This window comes from Monodelphis domestica, chromosome 8, assembly GCF_027887165.1.
Source record: "Monodelphis domestica isolate mMonDom1 chromosome 8, mMonDom1.pri, whole genome shotgun sequence".
NCBI lineage: Eukaryota > Metazoa > Chordata > Mammalia > Didelphimorphia > Didelphidae > Monodelphis > Monodelphis domestica.
Window position 1 is genome coordinate 128222400 of NC_077234.1, and position 23513 is coordinate 128245912.

Consider the following 23513-nt stretch of genomic DNA (forward strand, 5'->3'; position numbering starts at 1 on the left):
TAGAATTAATATTTGAAGAATAACTTATGAGTGTCCACTACCTGAGAATTAATTAAAAAATAGAAATAGGAAAGATGCAATATATATATATATATATATATATATATATATTTTGTAAAGTGATACCTTCTATGGTATGGGGAAGGAAGAGAAAGATACCTGGGAATAAATTTAATTAAATATTTTTAAAGAAACAGCATTTGCACAGTGATCTCCCAATTGTATTTAATAGAATTCTACATCATTCAATAACTATCTATGCATTTCCTAAAATAAAATAGAATAAGCAAATATGTAAGACTTATTACTTAGAAGGCCTTAAATATCATTTAGTCTACCTATTTCATTCTACAGATAAGGAAAATGAAGCCCAAGGAAGTTAGGTAACTTCCACAAGGTCATAAAGCTAGTAAACAACAGAAACAGGATTAGAACCGAAAACCTCCAAGTCTGGGGCTCTTTACACAATACCATGTACTTTTCATTGGAATCTGATCTAAAATTTTCAAACTCATCCTAATGATCTCTATCAGTATCCTACCCTACTGGACATACAACTGGACATTCTGCTCACTGAAACACTAAAATTCTAAAACAGAAAAATCAAAAAGAAAATTTCTTTTGAAAATTTCTTTTGAAAATTTCATTTGAAAATTGCCAGAGTAGAGTAAGTAGAAACCACTGGAAGAGATTCACAGAACCTGCTAATCCTGTTGTAACCCTGTGTACTTCCATTAAGTCTTTCATCTAAAACTATAAACAGCATCAAACCTCATAAAAATACTTAAATGTAGTCCTGAAAAGGCATGGGGCTTAACAGAGACTAAATCATTCACAAATGGCCAATCTGTTCTATGACCACAGATTTCCATTGAAATACTAGTAAATGCATAACTCCTGAAAGGGGGAAAAAAAAAAGGCTTCTCACATCTCCTTTGCTAGATCACTCCTATCCTACCTCTCAAAATGTAGACACACAAAGGCTCTGTCCTGGGCCCTCTTCTCTCTCTTGACTATACTCTCTCACTTGATGACTTGATCAATTTCCATAGGTTCAGTGAAGAGTTTCCGGCCTGGGTCCTTCAGGCACAAACAAAGGAAGAAGTTTTGTGGAGAATGGATCCTTTATCCCCAATACCAAAAGTGAGGCACAAACCAACTGCCAACAATAGGCCAGGCAAACCAGCAACAAGGGACCTGAGAAAGAGCCCAGAGATAGCATGTGCCAAACTATGATCATATTCTTGCCTGCCACCTCCCTTCATATCCTAGTAGAAACAAGCCAGGGCCCAGGGCCCAGTAGTCTTAGGAATTGATATACCCCAGACAACAAATCCTCCTTGAAACCATCATTGAAGGAAGCAACTAACACCAACCACTGACCAATCACCACCAATGGGTAGCTAAGTCCAGGAGCTCAGGCAATAGTAATACACCCCTAAACATCAAATCACCTTCTAGACCAATTCCAAAAGCCATTGTTCAGGCACAGTGTTGTACTTAACAAATATTTGTTGTTTAATTTGTTTTTATATCTATATGTGTGTATACAACTATATATGTGCTGGTGTGTACGTGTGTGTGTGTGTGTGTGTGTATACACACATATATATATATAACTAGTAAATACTATGCTGTAATTTTAAGATCCACCAATCTGTCAATGGATCTAGAATCTCATCAATGGAGACATTCCCAACAATAATAGAGATTTAGCCTTATAGGCATGCATGTCATGAATGACTCTTTCCCATGTCCTCCTATAAGTCCAACTCATGGTAAATGGGGCTTCCTCTTGCCATTACTAAGAAATCAACTGAGTATGCAAACTGTTGTGTGACCAGCCTTTTTTTTTTTAAGTCAGCCTTTAGTGACTTAAAATTTTATGACATTATTCTATAGCGATATAATTTACAAATAACTATGAATTAAAATAGAGGTATCTCCTCCACATTGTTGGGATTTGGGGCATAGTACCCCAGTCAGTGATCTGGAAAATCTGTATGGTTTTTAGCCCTCCCTTCATACTAGAAAAGAAATCTGATTTTTTTTTTCTTTTATGAGGGGTTTACAGTACCTTATTGGGAAAATTTGGGTTAAGTATGTGGTCATAAGCTATATAGTCTCTCTGTGTCATCTGCTGGCTTTTCCTTGTCTTCTTTGACTTCCGCAAAACATACCATTTAATTTCTTATGCCAACCCATGCTATATCAAAACCACAATTGGGGAAAGTCGTAATGTGGAAAGGTAGTTAAAACTTTATTAACTTCAGGAAATTTACCAAAGATTGAAATGGTATACCATCACCTCATGCTTGTCTTTCCATCCTTGAAAACCTCCAGGATTTGTAGTTTCAACTTTTAAGACCAAAGCATGAGCTCTACACTACTATGTATCGGCATCTTCTACTATTGTAAATCTACATATGCCCTAAAAGATTACAATGCGGTACATGTAACAATGAAAAAAAAAGCAATAGATACTTTATGTCATGTTTACAATTTGTTCATTCATTCATCAAAACATGCCAAAACTGTACACAAGGATATGCCAGGACAAAAAAGAAAATGAAATAATATTTTCCTTCAGGCAACTTAAGCTATAGTAGAAGGAAACTATATGTAGATACCTCAGAGAAAGAGATATTAGATAAAAAGTAATGAAGGGATGAGGAGAGGAGTGGGATTGGAGGGAGGGAGAGTCAGCAAAGTTCTCATTACAAGACACCTTTCTTCCACAAATTGTACCCACATAACAAATGCTTATTAACTGATTGAGTAAATAGAGAACTGATTGATTGAAATAGAGAATAATTATATTACTCTTTTTGAACAAAGAATTTAAGTCAGAGAATTTTTAAAACCACATTTACCTTCTACTTTATGATGTAAAAAAGGGTTTTCCAGTGAGGTAATCATTCCAAATATTATTATCAACATTTTATATATGAGGAAACAGAATTTAAGTAACTTCACTAAGATCACAAAGTCAGAATATATTACAACTGGAACAGAAACTCATGATCAGTGTATTGTCTACTGAATAATTATATTCATTATATTAAATATATTATATGATTTAATAATAACAATTGCCTATGTATGAATAAATATATTCCTAAAGTCTACAAAGAAATCAAATAAAGAATAGGTGTAATCTACCCTCAACACAGTGAGTTGAGTTCTGGGGGTTCTCATTATTAGAAAACACTGCTCTACTCTAATTTTTGAACTTCCATTAAATGCTCCATAATTACTATGCTATATTTATTCATGTATATATGCATATATATGGTAACATAAACTTTATTAAATGAGATAATATTGTAAAGTACTTTGCAAACCTTAGTAGTTATAGTAGTATATATAAGTTGCAGGCAATTAAATCACAGTTAAAAATACAAGAAAGAGAAAACAAAGGAAGAGAATTTTTACAAGCTAGGCTCTACTGCATCATCTAACTTTTTTAACTCTGCTCATGTATACAGGATGGAAAAGCAAGTTAAAAATCTAGCCATCTCTTGCTAAAAATCCAATCCATTCTTTTATAAATACTTAGAAGGGAAGAAATACTTTCTAAATACTTAAAAGGAAAGGAAAAAACCCCTTTGGCTGAAAGCAATTTATTAAAGGGAAAAAATAAAGCCGGTGCTGATGTGCCACAATAACAAATCAATACAAAGCATTTACTTTGTGATCAAAGGTATCTGAGGATACTTGTAAATTGTATTCTCTCAGCTGCTTACAAGAATGCAACAGAATGGGCATCATGGCAGAATAGTTTCCATCCAGGCATCATGTTACATGTGTGATGTTTACACCACAGCCTTGACAGGGAAATCGAATTGCACACTGCAAGCAAAGGCCTAGTGAACATCCTTTCCTGTCTCAGTAAAGAGAATCCCACTACTCTCTTCCTTTCCCCCTACCACCACCATAGCTGGGATATATGGGGTAGAACATTTTCCCAGAAAAACAAGTCTCCATTTGACATAAAAACAGAAGATCTGGAAAAAACAAGTCTTTATAATTCCCAAATTTTTATGAAAGCAGTAACTTAACCCAAGTATTTTACTAAAAAGGACCAAGTTTGACTATGGAGAGCACAGCCCATATGACAACATCAGGGACAAACAGAAGGAGAAACTAAGAAGGCTAACATCTACCTCAGGAATCAGAGGTGTCAAGAGCTAGTCACTGGGTAAAAAGGAGGCAGTAGAAGCTATAACAAGAGATACAGTAACATGAAGCTGGCCAAACCACCAGAGGGTGGGGTACCTAAAATGCTACCACAACTAAATATGGACAGGCTGGACTCCCCATGTAAAAGCAGCTGGGCACCTGACTAGAGTAGGGAAGCTGAGATGGTAGGGTGTCATGCACTTTAACTGTATCAGAAAGGCAGCCAGCCATAGTGGAAAGTATTAGAACTTGGGTTGGCATCCCCAAGGTTCAATTCTAGCACTCATCACTGGTTAGTTTAATGGTTGACTGATAGGACAGCAGACAGGATTGTCATCTTGAAAATGGGTATAATAGTAGTACTTTGAACTCCTTATCTTACAGGGCTGTTGTAAGGAACATGCTCGTAAAGGCAAAATTGTTATAAAAATGTGAGTTGTTATTGTGAGCCAAAAATAATAAGAGTACTGTCTGAAGCCCATGCTAGAAAACTAAGAAAGTACACTAATTGACATGCAAGAAATCTTGAAGTTATTAAATGAAAACACAAGACAGTAGTCAGAATAGATAAACCATTAAATCTATGTGCAAGTTATAGTAATCAAGTCACAACACTTCTTCCATAAGCATGTTAGAGGTTGTTTTTTATTGGGGGGGGGGGGAGAGACAGGCAGACAGACAGAGAGACAGAGACTGAGAGGAGGAGAAAGAGACAGTGAGAGAGGAGGGGGGGGTTGGTAAGGAGGGGAGAGAGAGACAGTGACAGAGAGAGACAGAGAGACAGAGAGAGAGAGAGAGAGAGAGAGAGACAGAGAGAGAGAATGTTTCTCAAGGCCTGCTTTTATTGCTCACTTGTTTTGTTTACTATAAAGATTAATAACATTGCACATGGTGTTTTATGAAAAAAAAAAACTTGCCTTCCATTGCACTAAGTACATAACCACAAGGAACATTCTCTCCCTTAAGGTACACACAGGAATCCTACTTCAGATGAGGAGTTCCATGGACAGATGAAAGAAAGTGAAAGTTTGATTTCACATACTCTAGTTTGCAAAGAGGTTTGGCAAAATATCCTGTGGAAATGAAATATGTTTTCTTATTATATATTGAAACTCTAACAATATATTGTTTCAAATAAGACTAAAAGGACCTTCTATTATTCAGAATCTAAGCAACCAGAATCTGAAATATCAAGAATATTTTTTTATTTGACTTAATTCTCCATTCAGATTTTATGAGAGAAAACTGCTCAGATGAACTTCTGAAAAGCTTCCATAGTATGTTATGAAGTCAAAAGAGATTTGATCCTATTTCTTGCAGTTGAATTAAAGAAGAGTGAGTTGTTTGTTTGTTTGTTTGTTTTTTCAGGTATAATCCCACTGACCCATACCTGGTATGTTGCCCAAAAATTTTTGTTGTTTAGCTATTTTTCAATCAAGTCTAATTCTTCCTGACCCCATTTAGGGTTTTCTTGGCAAAGATACTAGAGTGGTTCTCCATTTCCTTCTCTAGCCCATTTTATGGATGAAGAAACTGAGGCAAGCAGGGTTAAAGGACTTGGATAGTATCACACAGCCAGTAAGTATCTCTGAGATGAGATTTGAACTCGGGAATCTAGCTGTTCCCATTCCCAACAATAGCTATATATAAAAAGCAACTTAATATAGTTTTTGTTTTGTTTTGCTTTGGCTTTTTTTTAAAAAGCTAAATCATTCTGAAATGTAAAAATTATTTTTAAAAAAGCTTCATGAAGAATCAGAGAAAAGGAGTTTGGAAGTGGTAGAGAAAAATATCAGAGAGGATGGATAGAAAAATGGTTAACAGTTAAGGAGAATAGTATAGTAGAAGAGGAAGAAACTGCAAAGGAAAAAAAAGACAAAAGATGCAGGAAAAGAAAACAATAAGACAAACAAATAAAGCAAAGGAGAGAGAAAAATGGGGTAAATTAAAAAAAAAATAGAATGGCAAAAGGAAAACAGGATACAAGTTCAGTAGATTTTTGAATTTACTAAATAAGAGGCCATTTTCTACAAGGGCTAGACTTCAGACTTCAAAATAGTTTTATCTATTTTTTATCTACTACCCTTTGCAATATTAATTAACTGAATTACTATCTCCTTACTTGCTCTAATTACTAAACCTTTTCTCTGAATGAATAGTTCATAGGGAAAAATTAATCTCTAGGGTATAGTAGAAGTAACTAGAGCCATATATTACTCACAAGGGCTTGATAATAACAAGAAGGTCAAATTGGGCCACTGGTCTCCATTCTTCCACCTTTGTTCTATACCTTTCCCCATCTACCATATATAAACAATAAATGATTTTCATAAATATCCTGAAAAGCAAAGGAAAATTCAAAAAATTCCTATAGTTCCAATCCAATGATTTGTGTTCATATAAGACAAAAAAGGGAACAAATTACATTCAATGTTTTCCTTTAAACATTATTTAATTATATGTGATATGTGTATAAAATCTAATACATTGTATATGTTATAATATAATACCTAGTTTTGTTACATAATACAGAATATATAATTGAAACATAATATATTATGTATAATGTTATATAACATATTAGAATCATATAACAATATATTTTAATTCTCTGAAAGCTGCTAATTCATGTCATATACAATACTCTCTATTAACTAGAATAGTCAATTAACCCAAATACTCTGTTCCCTATCATACTTGACTGTTGAGATATGAACAAATAGCATAACTCTACTAAGTCTCAGTTTCCTCATTTGTAAATTGAGAGAACTGATTTTGATCATCTCTAAAGTCCTTTCCAGCTGAAAAATTCCTTTGGTTTTCTAGATAAATAAGAGTTTAATACACAGGAGAATCTTTAGTGATCATTATGTCATTTTCACATTTATCTTACTAAGCTGCCATGAGGAAAGGATTTATGACCTTTTTTTTGATAATTATAAAAGAAGCACCTGCATATGTAAGACTCATGTAATATAGAGACAACAAGGAAGGACTTGGGATGGAATAAGATGGGATGGGCCAGAGGTAGAACTATGATTTCAATAAATATGGAGAACTCATTATGAAAAAAAAATTCCTCTACTAATTCAGATCAGCACTTTCTTCACAATTTATAATCTATGAGGACTGGAGGGGGGTAAGTAATATTCATGGATGGAGGTCCTGAGAGATTAAATAATTTGTCAAGGATAACAAAGCCAACACTAGAAGCTAAATCTTCAGATTCTAAAGCTACCTCGCTATCCAATAAGCCAAAATGCATCTTAAACAAATATACACCCTCTACCCTCCCTCCACATACACGCATCTAAATTTAAAATCTGGTTATTGAAAAAATCAGATCCCTATTCTTTTGTGTCCAAATAGAGTCAATACTTTTAAAAATATGACAAATGTTAAGAACTGCAAAATTTACAAGTCTTCAGACATGCAAAGTTGTCCCTTTCTGACAGCAAACTTTTCAAGAAGGCACCTTGATTCCTTGGGCACTCTCTCATAATAAATAAATTCGTTTTGGTTGTTTTTTTTTTCCTAGCACCCTTGCTTCTTATTCAGAATGAAAGCATCAGTGGAATCTTTCTCACTTGATTGAGACTGTACTGTGGTTTACACTGCTTCTTATAAACAAGGCAACTTCCTGTCTCAGAGTTCCCATTGCTAAATCAGGTTGAATCATGGTAGCTTTGATAGTCATGACCCCTGAGTGCACTCTGGCTAGAAGAGTCTCTAGTTTGATTAACTCCTTATTGCAGAAAACTACTATTTCCCATTTGAGGCCACTTTCTGCCTTTAAGAGAGTATCTAAAGAATTTCCCCTCTTTAAATCATCAAAATGCCACTCCTCAAACTATACCAGGCTAACAGTCATCTCTGATGTCAACACTCAAAGTTAAAAGTTAACTTAAAAAATTAAATGCATTTGGTTGATGCATTATTTTTATGTAGTCAGTCTTTTAAAATAGAGGCTTGGTGTTCATTTTGGGATCATTATAAAAGTATTTAAAACAGCTTCTGGTTCATGATTCATTAATCAGGTTTTCTCTTTACAAAAGACTGACTCTAAAATGAATAACCCCCAAAGTTTCTAACCTGCAAAATTAAAACATCATTTTAGATTACAAAAATATTTAGGGGTGCTGGATCTTTCTTGTAGAAAGTGTGAAACCTGCATCTTTTTCATATTTATTTATATATTTACATATAATATATTTGTCCTCTAGTTGTCCTCATGGATTTATTTATTGCCTAGTATAATATTAAATTTGTTTTTTTCAATTTGCTCATAAATTATATATGATGTGTGTCCTACTTCTCTTACTAATTCTTTTTTCATAATCCTCTATAGGATGGTATCATTAAATGGCAGGCTCTGCTTTTCTGATCATTTTTAGGCAAAAAAGTTCTTGCCTGCTGTATAAACAAATGACTCCATCCACAGCTTTTTACAGTCACCATTTTGCTTACCCAGGGCAACCTATTCTGTTCGATTGACAGTCACCATATCTTGACACTGGGCCATCCATATGTTGCATAAAGACATAGCTTCAGATAACCTGTAACGGCTAGGTCTCCTCTTCAACCTTTTCTGCTTGGGATCATTACACAATTCTCCTTATGATTCCTTGAGATTTCAAAACCCCAGCAGGTTTAAAATGGGGATTCTGTCAGTCATCAGGGAAAATTTCTGCTTCTGAAAAACATCTCTCTCTCTCTCTCTCTCTCTCTCTCTCTCTCTCTCTCTCTGCACCTCCAGCTGCCTTGGTGCACTGTGTCAGTGTATTAAAATAGAATTGGCTTGATGACTTCACTAGTTCTCGCAAACAGGCCAGTTGGCAGAACTCTAATGCAGTCTGCTCCTGAGTAGAAGGTTCCCCCCACCCTTCCCATATGAATATTTAGTTTCATTCTGACTGGGGTGGGGGGGGAGTATTTCTGAGATTAAATTAAGCAGAACTCTACTGGAGGAATATCAAAACACTTAAGGCTTGCACACACACAAAAAATGAGCTAACCTGAAAACATCACTAGTATGTAAAAGCTCTATCTGTACTGGTATAATTTCCTGATGCACTATCCCAAGGTCATCAGAACTGTTAAGTTACCTAAGCTCATGTACTACCTTTGCTTCGTATCAGAATAAGATGTGTTCTCCTCACATTTTAGTGACATCCAAGCCAATTAAAAAAAAAAATCTTGTTTCTTCCTCTCCTTCCAGCAGTAGAAAAGGCAACGTAGGAAATCACACCAAAAATTAATTATCCCTACATCTAATCAGCAAAGGGTGACAGAAGACCTTTAAACACATTTTTGCCATCCCAGCAAACTTCAGTGATTAATGCTCAAATGAATTTATAAAATAAAAACTATTTAATCCACTCTTGTAGTATTTAAATGGCCTTGTCTGCATGCCTAAACAGCTTTCTTTTAATGCCTACATTTTTTTTCTTTCAGAGTTTTTCAGTCTCTAGGAGTTTTTACCATAAGCTTACCAGAGGATATTCTAGCAAAGTTGAACCTCCTGATGTTCCCATATCATAACTCAGTCCTGTGTCTGCAGTGCAGCCTGATTCCATTTGAGAGCATTTAGATTAACTGCTTCAGTGCCCTATGGACACAAGATTTATGTACAGAAAAAAAAGTTCCCATATGGTGCTATGGACATAGAGCTAATGAAATAACTTGGTCCAGTGGTTTAAGTGGGTTCCTCCGAAAATGGTGCTACCCCTTTCCTGGAAATCGGTTCACACTGGTTCTTGAAGACTCCTAAGGGGATTGAATGGGATAAGGGGAATGTTAACTTTCTTTTCCCATCACTGCCCCCTACCCAGTCAATATCTGACAGCAGGTGAAGAATAGCACATAAAACAACCCTGGTTGGCCATCACCCTGACCCTGTGATAATAATGGGAGAGAGAGTAAACACTAGGCAAAGATTTTTAAAATATATTTCTTCTCTCTGAAGGTGGAAGCTTCCTGTATAGTACTTGGTATCTTCATCAGAATTAGAAGTGAGTTACCAAAAAGGACCATTGCTTAACTTTATGTACTGACTGAGAAAATCTGGTTTTGGTAGTATATTCAGAGAATTCTGTTTAAGTATGGAGAGAAAAAAACCATGAGTGTTGTTGCCATAGCTTTCTAAAATAGGATGTATGTTAGTCCTCAGGTTCCTCAGTTATAGAATAGGTGGGGAGGGGGTGACTAGATGATCCCTAAATCTAAATCCTAAGACTACAATTCTATGATTCCGACCCAGGATTTTAATGAATATATATGATCATATCATAACCAATTGCCCATTCAACAAATTCCAGTGGCTTCCTATTGCTTCAAGGATCACATATGAACATTTCTACTTGACATTTAAAATTTTTCATAAGCATGTCCCTTCTCAGCTTTCCATTCTTCTTGCTATCCCTTCCTCAAACCCTGTGGTATACCACAATGGAAAACCCACTGCTCTGTGAACCCAAAGACAAATCTCCCCTCTCAATGCCTTTATTCTGGCTGTTCTCCATGCCTGGAACACACTCCCTTCTCAGATCTACCTTCTGAGATCCTGATTTCTTTCTATTCTCACCACAAGTGCCATCTTCTTCATTAATCCTGTTCTTACCCCATTGCACCCAAATGCTAATGCTTGCCCTCCTCAAAATATTTCACATTCTTTTTTGTACATTCTGAACATACTCATGTGTACATGTAATCTTGCTTACTTAATGAACTAATCTATATTGAGATATAAGTTCCTTGAACATAGAAATTGCTTTTACTTTTTTCTTTTTATTCTCAGCAGTAACACAGTGCCTAGTATATAGTGAGCATTTAATAAATGCTTGCTGGCAGACTGATTAATCCCAAAGCAAAAATTCAAAAGGGCAGAACTAGGTTTCATGTCTTAGTAAAATAAATGGCTCTGAAACCACTGACTAAAACTAAAAGTATTAATGAGATACACATATATGAGAAACATGAATTCCAATATGAATTGTTGACACATGTAAGATTTCATGGTGAAATTGAGGCAAAAATCACCTCATCTACACATTCTTTTACCAAGGAGATTAGTAGAATTGATAAGGAAGAACACCAATGTAAATAAAGCCATGCCATTCCATTGCATGCCTAGTATTCACAAATAGATTTAAAGTAAATGAAGTGGACACAGCTAGGTGGCTAAGTAGATAGAGAACTGGGCCTAGAGGTAGGAGGTTCTGTGTTCAATTCCTAATTCAGATTCCTAGCTGTGTGATCCTAGACAAGACACTTAACCCCAACTGCTAGTCCTCATCACTCTTCTACTTTGGAATTGATACTTAGTAATAATTCTAAGAAAGAAGTTAAGAATTTTTAAAAATAAAATAAATGAAATGACCATTTGAAATGTGGTGACTTTAAGCTATCTGTATAATAGTATAACATCATAATTTTCATTAATAACCAATTGGTTGCTAAAATGCATATGTTAGACAAGTAACTCTTCTATATTGCATCTATATGTTCTTTCCTTTCCCCTCCCTTCTTAGTTAATAGAAATGTGTCTAATGTGTAAAAGAATAGTGATGTCAATGTAATATATACAAACATATATGTCCCACATTTGGATAGAAAATGTGAACATAAGTTTGTATTTATTTTAGAATAGAAATCAGAATAGAAATTCAACCCTTAGCACTAAGTAAACCAAACCTATTAAGGAAGGAAATGCTAAATTGCATGTCACCATCATTTCCTCCTTAAAAGTTGAGGAGCTATAATCACTGGGCAGATCCATTTTTAAATGAGAATTAAGGTTTTTTTAAAAGGGCATTAGTCAGAAAAAAATTAAAAGAAAAAGATTAAAAAACAAATTATCCACACAAAGGCTCAAGACTACTTGAGGACATCCTGTTAATACTCTGGAGTATATGTGGGCTATGGATCAAAACCCCTAAAAAAGAGAAAGAGGAAAAAAGACAAAAAACACATAGTTTCACTGCAAAAACAAACAAAACTAAAAAGGGGTAATGGAAAGGTGGTGGTTGTTGTTTGGCTGTTTTCCAATCATGTCCAACTCTTCATGACCCCATTTGAGATTTTTTTGGCAAGGATACTGGAATGGTTTGTCATTTCCTACTCCAGTTCATTTTACAGATGACAAACTGAGGCAGAGTTAAGTAACTTGCCCACCATCGTTGAATCATACAGTCACACAGCTGGTAAGTGTTTGGGACCAAATGTGAACTTAGGAAGATATCTTCCTGAATTAAAGACCAACACTTTATCCACTATACCACCTAGCCATTCCAAAAATAAGCCAACAAGGATTAAATGACTTGACCTGAATCACATAACTAGTATTGGAGGCTGGATTTTAACTCAGGAAGATGAGTCTTCTGGACTCCAGGTCCAACACTCTATCCATTGAGTCACCTTGCTACCCAGCACCATCTAGCTAAAGAGGTAGCTCTCAAAAAAAGCTGAAAACAACCATTTGGAAGAACCCCTTAAGTGTAGTAGATCAGGTAGGTGCAAGCTCAAAATTAGACTTGCCAATTTTTAAAAATGTTTTTAAGGATTTCAAAGCCATTAATAAGAAGTTCCTTAAATACTTTAAAGGGAGAAAGCCAGTCGAACACTTTGGAGAACCAGTTAATGATCAGCATGAGAAAGGTGTGCTCAGTAATTGATTAAAAGGAAACCACAAAGAGAGCGAATGAGGACTTTCCATCATTCTTTACTGAAGAAATTACTAGGGAAAGTCCCACTCCCCAAGTGGTCTTATGAGGCAGTCAGGGCAGGAATAAGAGATTTAATGTATCAGAAGGAATTAACAAACATTCAGAAATTATATAGGTCTGAAGGATCGGATAGGTAGAGGTAATTAATGATAGAATAAAAATGCAGTTATATAGCAGAATTTGTGGATTTGGAGTAAGAAGATTCTAGCTAGATTCAAATCTTGGATCTGCCACTTACTATCTATGTGACCTTGAATAAGAAATCCCTTGATATCTCTAGTTCCCAGTTCCCTAAAGGATATTAATATTTGAATTTTGTATATCAGAGTGCACTACAGAAATGCAAGCTACCATTATATTATCTCCTTAATAGTAAAGGCAATTCTCAAGGATTATAATTTTAAAATAAGTTATGCTATGAACTTCTAGAGTGAGTTTCCACACTGGAAGTTCCCATACAGAAAGGTAAAGTGGGTTTTACATCATTACTGTTTTTACCAGACTTCTGAGGAAACAGGTAGAACTGGGAAACTGTTGATGAAAAGATGTGATATTACAAACAGTCATTCTTCTGGAGGAACAACAGATTGCTAACATGGTGCCCATCCATAATAGTTTCCAAATTGATCCTGAGAACCTTGGATCAGTGTGGAGTATATAATAAGGAAAAAGCTCTCTGAACACTTAAAAATGACCTTCGAGGGAAAATAACATGGTTCTTGTAACAGAAAATAATGTCTGTCTGACTAATTTTTTAACAGATAAGAGATGAAATATGTTTAGACTTTTTAAAAGCCTATAACAGTTTCACAACAAAGGCTATTTTTTTAATTGAGCTTTTGAATTGGGGAGTTGTTTTGTCATGGATGGGGAACTGGCTTAAAGCCAGGAAACAAAAGGAGGGAATGAATGGATATTTCTATGGCTAGGAAAAATATAAACAATGAGATCTCAGGGATTGTGGTTTCAAATGTATTTCAGTAATCAAATAGGAGCTGAAAATCCCAAAAAGCAAAATTTAAATGATCCCAATGGGAAATGAATGATGCTGAATAAGACAAGTCTTCTTTTCATGGATTATAACTCTTTAATCAAGCCTTAGAGTTTATAAAATGATAAAGGAAATAAGAAATATAGACAAGGACTTCAGCAAATACTTGTAGACTAAGACTAGGGACAGACATAAAATTACAAAATATAAAGTGACTAAGAGCCTCTAGCCTTTAGAAAATAATTTTTCCATGAAAAATTAATGGCAAAACATTGACAAGAATTATATAGGGCATGAAACAATGAGATTTTCTTTAGACAATTATCCTATATGCCTCCTTTTTTCTTCTGATACTCCAAGTACCCTGTTATAGGACCTCATTACCTCACTCCTGAACTATTTCAGTAGTCTGTTGGTCAGCCTCCCTGTTCAAGTCTCTCCCCATACTAGTCCATTCTGTGTCCTTCAATCAATCAAGCTGTCATTTGATTTTCCTAAAATGCAAATCTGACCATATTAAATTCCGCTCCCCATCCCTCACCAGTGACTCCCTGTCACTTTCAAATACAATTCTCTCTCCAGCTTTTCAAATCCTTCATAACTGAGTACTTTCATTGGTCTTTACCTAATGCCTGTGGCTAACTCTCCCTTGTGGCTCCAAGAAGCTGTAGCATATGCAGCAGCAACACTGGTTGCTGGTAAGATGAGATGAGCTAAAACAGGGTGAGGGTGACCAACAGGACTCAAACTGTTGATGACTAAAAGGGCTATCTACCTCAGGCAGGCATGAAAAGACTTTCCTTGGCTGAATGGGCAAATGAGAACAATTTGTTCCAATGGCCATGAAGGCAGCTGCAGCAGGTGCTATGGAGTGCTTAGAGCTTAGTCAATCATTGAAGATGCCAATGCCATCCAATGTATCCCAGGCCATCCCCAGTCATCTTGACTTTTGTCTTGCCACTGGACTTCAATAACTCTAGGTAAGAGAGAAGCCAACAACTGCACAACTCTGCCTTATTTAAATCTGACTCAAACACAACTTTTATAATGTCATCATTCATCTAAAATTTTTTAAAAATCAACAACAAAGCAAAGCCTGGAGTGTTCCCGTCTCATCTCCAACTCCTGGCTTCCTTGGCTTCCTCCAGGTCTCAGCTAAAGTCGAACCTTCTGCAAGAAGTCTTTCCCCGTCCTCCTTAATATTGGTGCCTTCTCTTTGAGACTATTCTCAAAGAATCCTATCAATTTATTTGTATTTAGTTGTTTGCATGTTGTATCCACCATAAAGTATGAGCTCTTTGAGAGCAAGAACTGTCTTTTGCCTTTCTTTATAGGCCCAGTGCTGACCATAGTGCTTGGCACATACCAGTTATTTAATAAATGCCATATAACTGACCAGTAGGCACGCTGTTATTGATGAAATTACAGGTCTTTCTACATATCAAAATGTGGAAAATGAAAAAATAAAAATGCAGTACTTTAGGAAATTCTGCGTCTTACACAATTTGTGTGACCTGTGGCAAGTCACCAAATCTCCCTGGACCTCAATTTCATTTCCTGCAAAAGGATGAGGAGGTGGATTAAATGATATCTGAAGTCCCTTCCAGTCCCAGTTCCCTGATCCTATCATCTTACACAAAAGATAGTAAAATTATTTAGCTCACCCAAATGGTAGAGAATAAAAATATAAATTGTCAATTACTCTCCTTAAAGTAATGAATTTATCATGTCACATCCTTAATTTAAAAAAACCAACCTCAATGATTTCTCAACATTATCTTCAATTAAAGTCAAAATGCTTCAGCCTGATGTTAAAAGTCTTCATGATTATGTTTTGTGTTACATATCTCCTACTTTCAAAGGAACATACTTTCTCTTCCAGTAAAGCAGGCTCCCTAGCTCTCCCCTGATTATTTCTTGACCTTCCCCAACTACAAGATATTACCTCTACCTGTAATACACCCCCCTCCCGCCCCATCCCTTTGCCTCTTCAAATCCAATTCATCCTTCAGGGCCCAAAACAGATCCTTCTTTTTCTCCAACCTAGCCATTCCAACAGATCCTTCTTTTTCTCTAACACTTCTAGCCCATCCACACATTTCATTTTTGTAAGTTTTTCTAGTATTATATATGTGGGTGTGTTTGTAACACTCATTTCACTACTTAATGGAATAACTATTTTATTCCTCTTTTTATGGCTGTTAGCCTTGTGCCCTAAACAAGACTGTGACAATAATTGACTTTGGTATTTCTTACACAAAATGTTTCTCCTAAGCTTATCCCCCAACATGCGTCAGGAACTAGAAAAGAATGAGCAAATCACTGATTATCCCAGGATTTCTAGAAGACTAACAGGATAAAATGACAATTTCTTAGAGTTGTGAATCCACATATATTTTGGGTTTTATTTCTTTAAACAACTTTCTTTAACAAATAGGAGCATATGGTAATAATCAAAATAATAGCTAGTCATTGAAAGAATAAAGCTGCATTTATTTTTAAATTCTTATTTAACATATTCAAAGTTATCAAAGTCATGTAACAGTACTCTAAGGACAACAAATTAGTACACAATAAGAGCTTAATAAAGGTTTGTCCCTGATTGAATGAATTAAATAGAGGACACAAAGTACTCTTCAATGAATATTCTTAAAAAGATTCAATCAGTAATGGAAAGCAATTACAGTGCTCCACATAGTTGAAAGACTTACCATAAGAAGGGTTATGTGCAGAGTTTACATAAATACGAATTGAAAGAATCAATTAAATAACTTCCTTCCAACCACAAATGCTTTCTGATTCAATTTACCATTATTGAAGTAAAAAATTTTAAATGTGGTTTAGAACAATAGCTATTAATGGTTAATACACTGGCCTTTCACTAATGAAGATCTTGTTTCATGTCTAAATTGGGTCATAAATAGCAATTAAATGGGTGTTCTCAGGAAAACTGGCCCCTTATTCTGCCTTCTTATTGGGAATTATTTGGTATGGGCAATGTGGTGCATCCAAAAGAGCACCAGCTCTGTAATCATAGGACCTGAGCTCAAATCCTAACTGCATATTTTGACAATAAAAAGATGGCATCATCATCATAACATTTATATAGTGCCTTCAGATATGCAAAGTGCTTTCGAAACAGTATCATTTTATCCTCGAAACAATCCTGGGCAATAGACACTATTATTATCATTACCATTTTATAGATGAGGAAACTGAGGCAAAAAGAGTTTAAATAACTTGACCATGTTTATACAGCTAGTAGGTGGCTGAGGATGGATTTGAACATACTTCTTCCCTCCAGGTCCAGTGCCATAACCACTCTTTCCCTATGCCCTTTACCCACTAAGCAAAGGCAACTTTTGGTAAAAGAGAGAATAAAATCAACTATTAAATGATAAGAGATTTATGAATCTGCTTTTCTAGCCCAGACCACCTGATGGAGTAGGTTGAAGAAAGTATGAATATATCAGATAGAACTTAATTAATCTCCAACTAAAAATGGAACCATAAGGATTAGAATAAATAGCTAGGATACATGGAAAGGCAGTATATATGTACAGACTATCACAACCCACTTTAAATTTATAATTTAAAAAATATCCTAAGACCACATTTCCTAATTACTTATATAATTTGGGTTTTTAAATCAACTAATATAATTTGGATTGAACTCAAATTTTAAAATTTTTTTCTTCCTGAAACTATAAGAGCTGACACTTAAAGAAATCCGAACACGCATTATCTTGGTTGAATCACATGACAATTCTCTGATTTAAAGGTATTAGCTCTTATTTTACAGATGACAAAACTAAAGTCAAGAGATGAAGTGATTTGCTCAGTGTCACATAGCTGCAAAGTTTGGGAGGACCACATTTGAAAACAAGCTTTCCATATGTTAAGCCCAACATTCTATCAGGCCTCCATGTAATAAAAATAATCAAGAAATCTAGGAATATCTGATTAAAGCTAAATTTTGGAACTTATATTTCAGTCTGAACATTGTAGCTATGAATCTTATAGTTTTATTTTCATAATTTTTACATGCAACCTCAAAGACTATAATCTTTTTTAAGATAGAAATTGGCTTAGATTAACAACAAAATAGCCCTCAAAACAGTGTTCATAATTGTACCTCCATAAAGCTATGGGAATTTTCTTTTAAGGCTAAAGTGCCAACCCATGGCCCACATTGCTTTGTTTGGACTGTTTGGGGATTAAAGAATCCAAATCCGCATTTGTTTCTGTGAATTTGGTTGAATGGGCTATAAGCTTGATGGCATTTAAATTAGAAAGTTTTGTTACAAATGTGGCCACAGAAAAATTCCCCAATACATTTAGGAGTTCACAAACAAAGTCTTGTAAAAGATGTACTAGATAATTAGAGAAAATTACAAAAATTAATGTTTCAACCAGGTGAATATACTTTGCCAGCCAAAGGTACTCTGAGATTAGACGCAAAGAATTTGAGAGGAAGGGAAACTCTCAATGATTAATCTAATAAAACTTTTTTGAGGGAGGGGAATGAGTTAAAGGCAAGTTTGCTATGTATTAAATAACATGCTACATTACTTATGTGTTCACTATAGGTACATGATAAGACAATTCTATATCAAAGTCCTAATCCAATGCCCTATCACTGTGACCCAGAATTCTCTATTAGCCACTGCAGCAACGAGGTGACAGATCAGTTAGTCTTGACTGATTATCAACTATTATCAAGTGCTTATTAGGCTCCAGACACTATGCTAATCACCAAGGATGCAAAGACAGACAAAAACCAGTACCCATTCTCCAGGTGCTACTAAGCTGAAAAGGTTTCTTCCTTTTCTAGGGGCCATGCACGGACGCCATGTCCACTGTGTAAGCAGAACATCACAGAAGGTTTTAATGAGCAAGTGATGATCAGGTCAAATTAACAACCATTCCTTAAATGTCTATTGTGTACCAATAAGCAAAGAATTTCTTTTATCTATAGCAATCACTACGATCATTTTTTTCCATTTTTTTCACATCCCTAGAGTTTAACACAGTGCCTGGCAATATGGCAATAAATGCTTATTGACTAGACTTGACACCAAAAACCAATGAACTTTTTTCCACATAAAATCATAAATAGCAGAATGCAAAAAACAACCCCTTCTCACAACAATCACAGTCTAATGGTGGAGACAACATGCAAACAACTTGAAACAAACAAAATACATACAGAATAAATCGGAAAAAACATCAGCGAGAAAACACTGGTATTGGGGGGGGGGGGGGACCAGGAAAGGCCCTAAGAAGGCAGGATTTTACTTGAGCTTGAAGAAAGACAAGGAAGCCAGAAGTCAAAGTTGAGGAGGGAGAGAACTGCAAGAATAGATGACAACCAATGAAAATGGATGGAGTTGCATAATGGAGCAACAGCATTGAAGACAATGTCACTAGATCATTAATATGTAAAGCATATTTAAAGATTCAAATGGGAGGACAAAGTTGTAAAAAAAAAACTAAGGAAGAAGATTTTACACTTGCTCTTGGAGATAACAATGAGCCAGTGCAACCACTGGAGGCAGAAAGAAAGAGAAGATAATATGCTCAAACCTGATTGGACCTACACTATAAACTGAGCATGAATTACTGTTGATGATTTTTTTTTTTGGTTGGAGGAGATATCTATCTAGGTCAACGGTTCTCGACCTCTCAATTTGTAGCAATGAGAATACATAATGCATATCAGGTATTTACATTCCAAATCATAACTGTAGCAAAATTACAGTTTTGAAGTAGCCACCAAAGTAATTTTTTGGTTTGGGGTCACTGCAACATAAGGAATTGTATTGTGGGGTCATGGCATTAGAAAGGTTGAGAACCACCGATCTAGGTCTATGAACTTAGTACTATGATGAAATATCATTGTAGAAACTTCCCTCTGCTAATGCAGGCTGGTGACTCATCTGGAACTTAAAGAGCTTCCTGGGACCCTGACAGCTTAAGTGACTTATCCAAAGCCACACAGTTAATACTTGTTAGAAGTAGGTATTCATCCTAACTCAACTGCCTTTTGACAATTATAAAAATGTTAATGTAGCTTTGGATGCATTAAGGACATGATGCCCAGGGAGTCCCATTATAAACTGTCCTAATAAGATTACAGGGTGCCAAATTTAAGAAGGATATTAATTACCTAGAAAGCATATAAAGGAAAGTGACTAGAATGATCATGGATCAAAACCATGCTATACATGAATGGATATTTACCCTGGAGAAGACACACTTGAGGGATAAATGTCAAATGGAAATAATAATGTTCTTCAAGTATAAGAAGGGGAGTCATATTTATCTCATTATGATTATGAATAATAATTAGTATGATCACATTCCTATTAAGTTTTGAAAAGTACAGTATATATCATTTCATTTTTTAAGATGTTAAAAAGAGAATGAACTTGTTCTGCTTGACACTTAGTAACCTATGGTGAAATCTAAAACGAAAAAAAAATATCAGATACAAAGGAAAAACAATTCCTATAGAAAAGGGCAATGGGCTGTTTTGAGAGGTGGTGGGCTCCATCTAAATGGAAGTCTTTAAACAAAAATTAAATAACCTCTTGGGAATTATGGGGAAAAGATTCTTCTTCAGGTATCATTTGAAATAGATCTTCACTGAGATCCCTTTCAACTTCGAAATTATCGGTGACTGATTTAGTCACTGACTTCTCTTTTTGTCAAGGAAGTGGTACCTAGTTCCTGAGTCCTTGTTTCTGCCAAGAAGGTAAAGAGAGATTAAAGGAAATTAAATTATAATAATTTATCAAGGTAAAAACCTGTTACTGAATTTTCATCTATATACTATCATGCCATAGCCGAGTCTTCCTCATTACTTAATAAATGTAAACTGACTTTAATTAAACTGGCTTGAATTATATTTTCTAATTTGGGCAGCCTGTGATAATCTTATGAATTTGGAAGGACACATTTTCTCCATTCCCGTACTCAGGACTGCAGTGACTCAGTGATTCAACCACAAGTACACTCAAAGTGCCTAGATCAAACAAAATAAACATGTGTGTATTTAAATAGATATCATTCCTTCCACTTTTATATTCAAAACTGGCAGGGGAATGAGGAAGACTTTTGGCTGATACCACAATGAAGAGATCCTCATTATTTAAAAATCTATCCTAACACATTGATTGAGAAACATAGGTTTAAGATATTTAGCAAAAAAAAGCAATAAGAAAAATGAGCCTTATTTAACACAATTCAACAATATAAGACTTTGTTATTCATTTGGATTTTAAATATTTTACTATTTTCAATTACAATTGTATCATTAGAGCTTAAAGATTCATATGCATAGTTATAATTTTTTCATATTTATGCTCAGGTAATTATAGGAATTAGTCAATATATGAAGTAGGCTTATTCCTCATAAATGATGGCAAATGAAAATATTTACATAGCAAGTTTTTCCCCACTGGCATCTATTATAAAAATCAGAGTTATATAATGTAAAAAAGGACTTTCACTCTTGAGAATTCAGAAAGCTTTTTAAAATTCTATTTTATCAAAAATTTTAATTTTTCTAGAGGTTGATATTTTGTTGTTCTTCTCTTGTGTCCAGTTCTTCATGACCCCATGGCATAGCACACTAGGCTCTTCTGTTCTCCATGATCTCCTGAAGTCTGTTCAAGCTCACATTCGTTGTTTCCATTACACAATTTCTCCAATACATTCTCTTAAGTCACTTTCCCCTTTTGCTTTCAGTTTTTCCCAACATCAAGGGTTTTTCCTCCCAATGAGACTTGTCTTCTCATGTGGCCCAAGTATTTAAGCTTCAGCTTCATTATTTGATATTCCAGTGAGTAAATAATCTGAGTTTTTGTCTTTAAGTATTGATTATTTTGATCTCCTTGATGTCCAAGAGATTCTCAAGTCTTCTTCAGCACCACAATTCAAAGTATAAATTCTGTAGTGTTCAGCTCTCCTTATAGTACAACTCCCATAGACATTTGTTGCTACTGGAAAAACAACAGCTTTAACTATATGGATGTTCTTCATCAAGGTGATATCTGCTTTTAGAAATGCTGTCTAGATTTCCATAGCTTTCTTTCTGTATAATGGAAACTCTGTTACCCTAAAAAAGAACTACATATCCTGGGAGCCCACTGCCTTCCTGTCATTATGTACTTCCTGTAGATGGAGGATAAAGTGAGTGGGCTTTGAGGCTCTGCCTCCTCTTTGGCATGATGCAGCACTCAGCAGTGATGGTGGTAAGGTAGGGATTTTGAAAATGGCTAACCAGTCATGGGCAAATGGTTTTTATTTTGTATCCTCTTTATTCCTTGATTTCTAATGATCATTTAATAAACCTCCTAAAATATACTATTTTCATTATTTGAGATTAAATTTTAATTTTTACATTTCCAAGAAGCAAGTACATTTTAATTTCATGGATGCAATGATCTTTGAGGCCAAAAATATAAAATCTGACATTCCTTCCATTTCTTCTACATTTGTCAGGAAGTGATGGGTCCAGGTGACAAGATTTGGGGGTCAGAGGAGAGTTAGGTTAGGCTTCAAGATAGCTTTTACATTTTCCTCTTTCACCCTCATTGAAAAGCTTCTCAATTCTTCTTCACTTTTTGCCATAAAAAATGGTCTACATATATGAGTTTGTTGATATTTCTCCCATCAACCTTGATTCTGGCTTTTGATTGTCTTGCTCAGTATTTTACATGCTGTGCTACAGATTCTGCATATAAGTTAAATAAATAATACAATATACAGCCTTGTCGTACTCCTTTTCCCATCTTGAACCAATCAGATGTTCCATGTTTAATTCTAACTGTTGCTTCTTGGTCTTTACACAGGTTCCTTAGGAACCAAGTAAGGTAATCTAGTACTCCCATCTCTTTGAGGACTCCCAACATTTTGCTGTGATCCACATAGTCAAAAGCTTTAGGGTAGTCAAGCAGAAGCAGATTATTTTCTGGAATTTCTTTGTTTTCTACATAATCAAGGGAATATTGGCAATTTGGACAATAGTTCCTCTTTGAAAATCAACTCTGGTAATTCTCAATTCACATAGTACTTAAGTCTAGCTTGCAGAATCTTAAGCATCATCTTGCTGGCATGTGAAATGAAAACAATTATTCAATAATTTGATTATTCTTTGGCATTATCTTTCTTTAGGATTGAGATGTAAATGGATCTTTTTCAATCCAATGGCCACTGTTGTTTTCCAAATTTAGTGCCATATTGAACACAGTACTTTAACAGCATCATCTTTTAGAATTTTGAAAAGTTCAGCAGGAATTCTGTCACCTTGAATAGCTTTATTGATAGCAATGCTTCCTAAGGCCCACTTGACTTCATTCTCCAGAATGTCTATATCTATATCTATAACCACACCATTATGGCCTTCAGTGATATTAAGATCTTTCTTGTAGAGTTCTTCTCTAGATTCTTGACACCTCTTCTTAATCTCTTCTATTTCTGTTAAATCCCTATAATACTGCAAAGGAACCTAGAATGCAAGCTCTATGAACTTAGGTAAGTTGGATGTGGTTGTGAAGATAGGATTAACTCTCCCCTGTGATTCTTTGGGAGACTAGCCTCCCCAGTGGGTC

The 23513-nt window shown here is 35.2% G+C and overlaps 1 protein-coding gene and 1 pseudogene across 18 annotated transcripts in view; both read right to left on the reverse strand.

Moving 5' to 3' along the window:
- KLF12 (KLF transcription factor 12) overlaps positions 1-23513 on the reverse strand; it is a 564503-nt gene that overhangs the window by 462150 nt on the left and 78840 nt on the right. The gene's annotated exons all lie outside the window — the stretch shown is intronic.
- Positions 6684-23513, reverse strand: part of LOC130455959 (uncharacterized) — a 93366-nt pseudogene continuing 76536 nt past the window's right edge.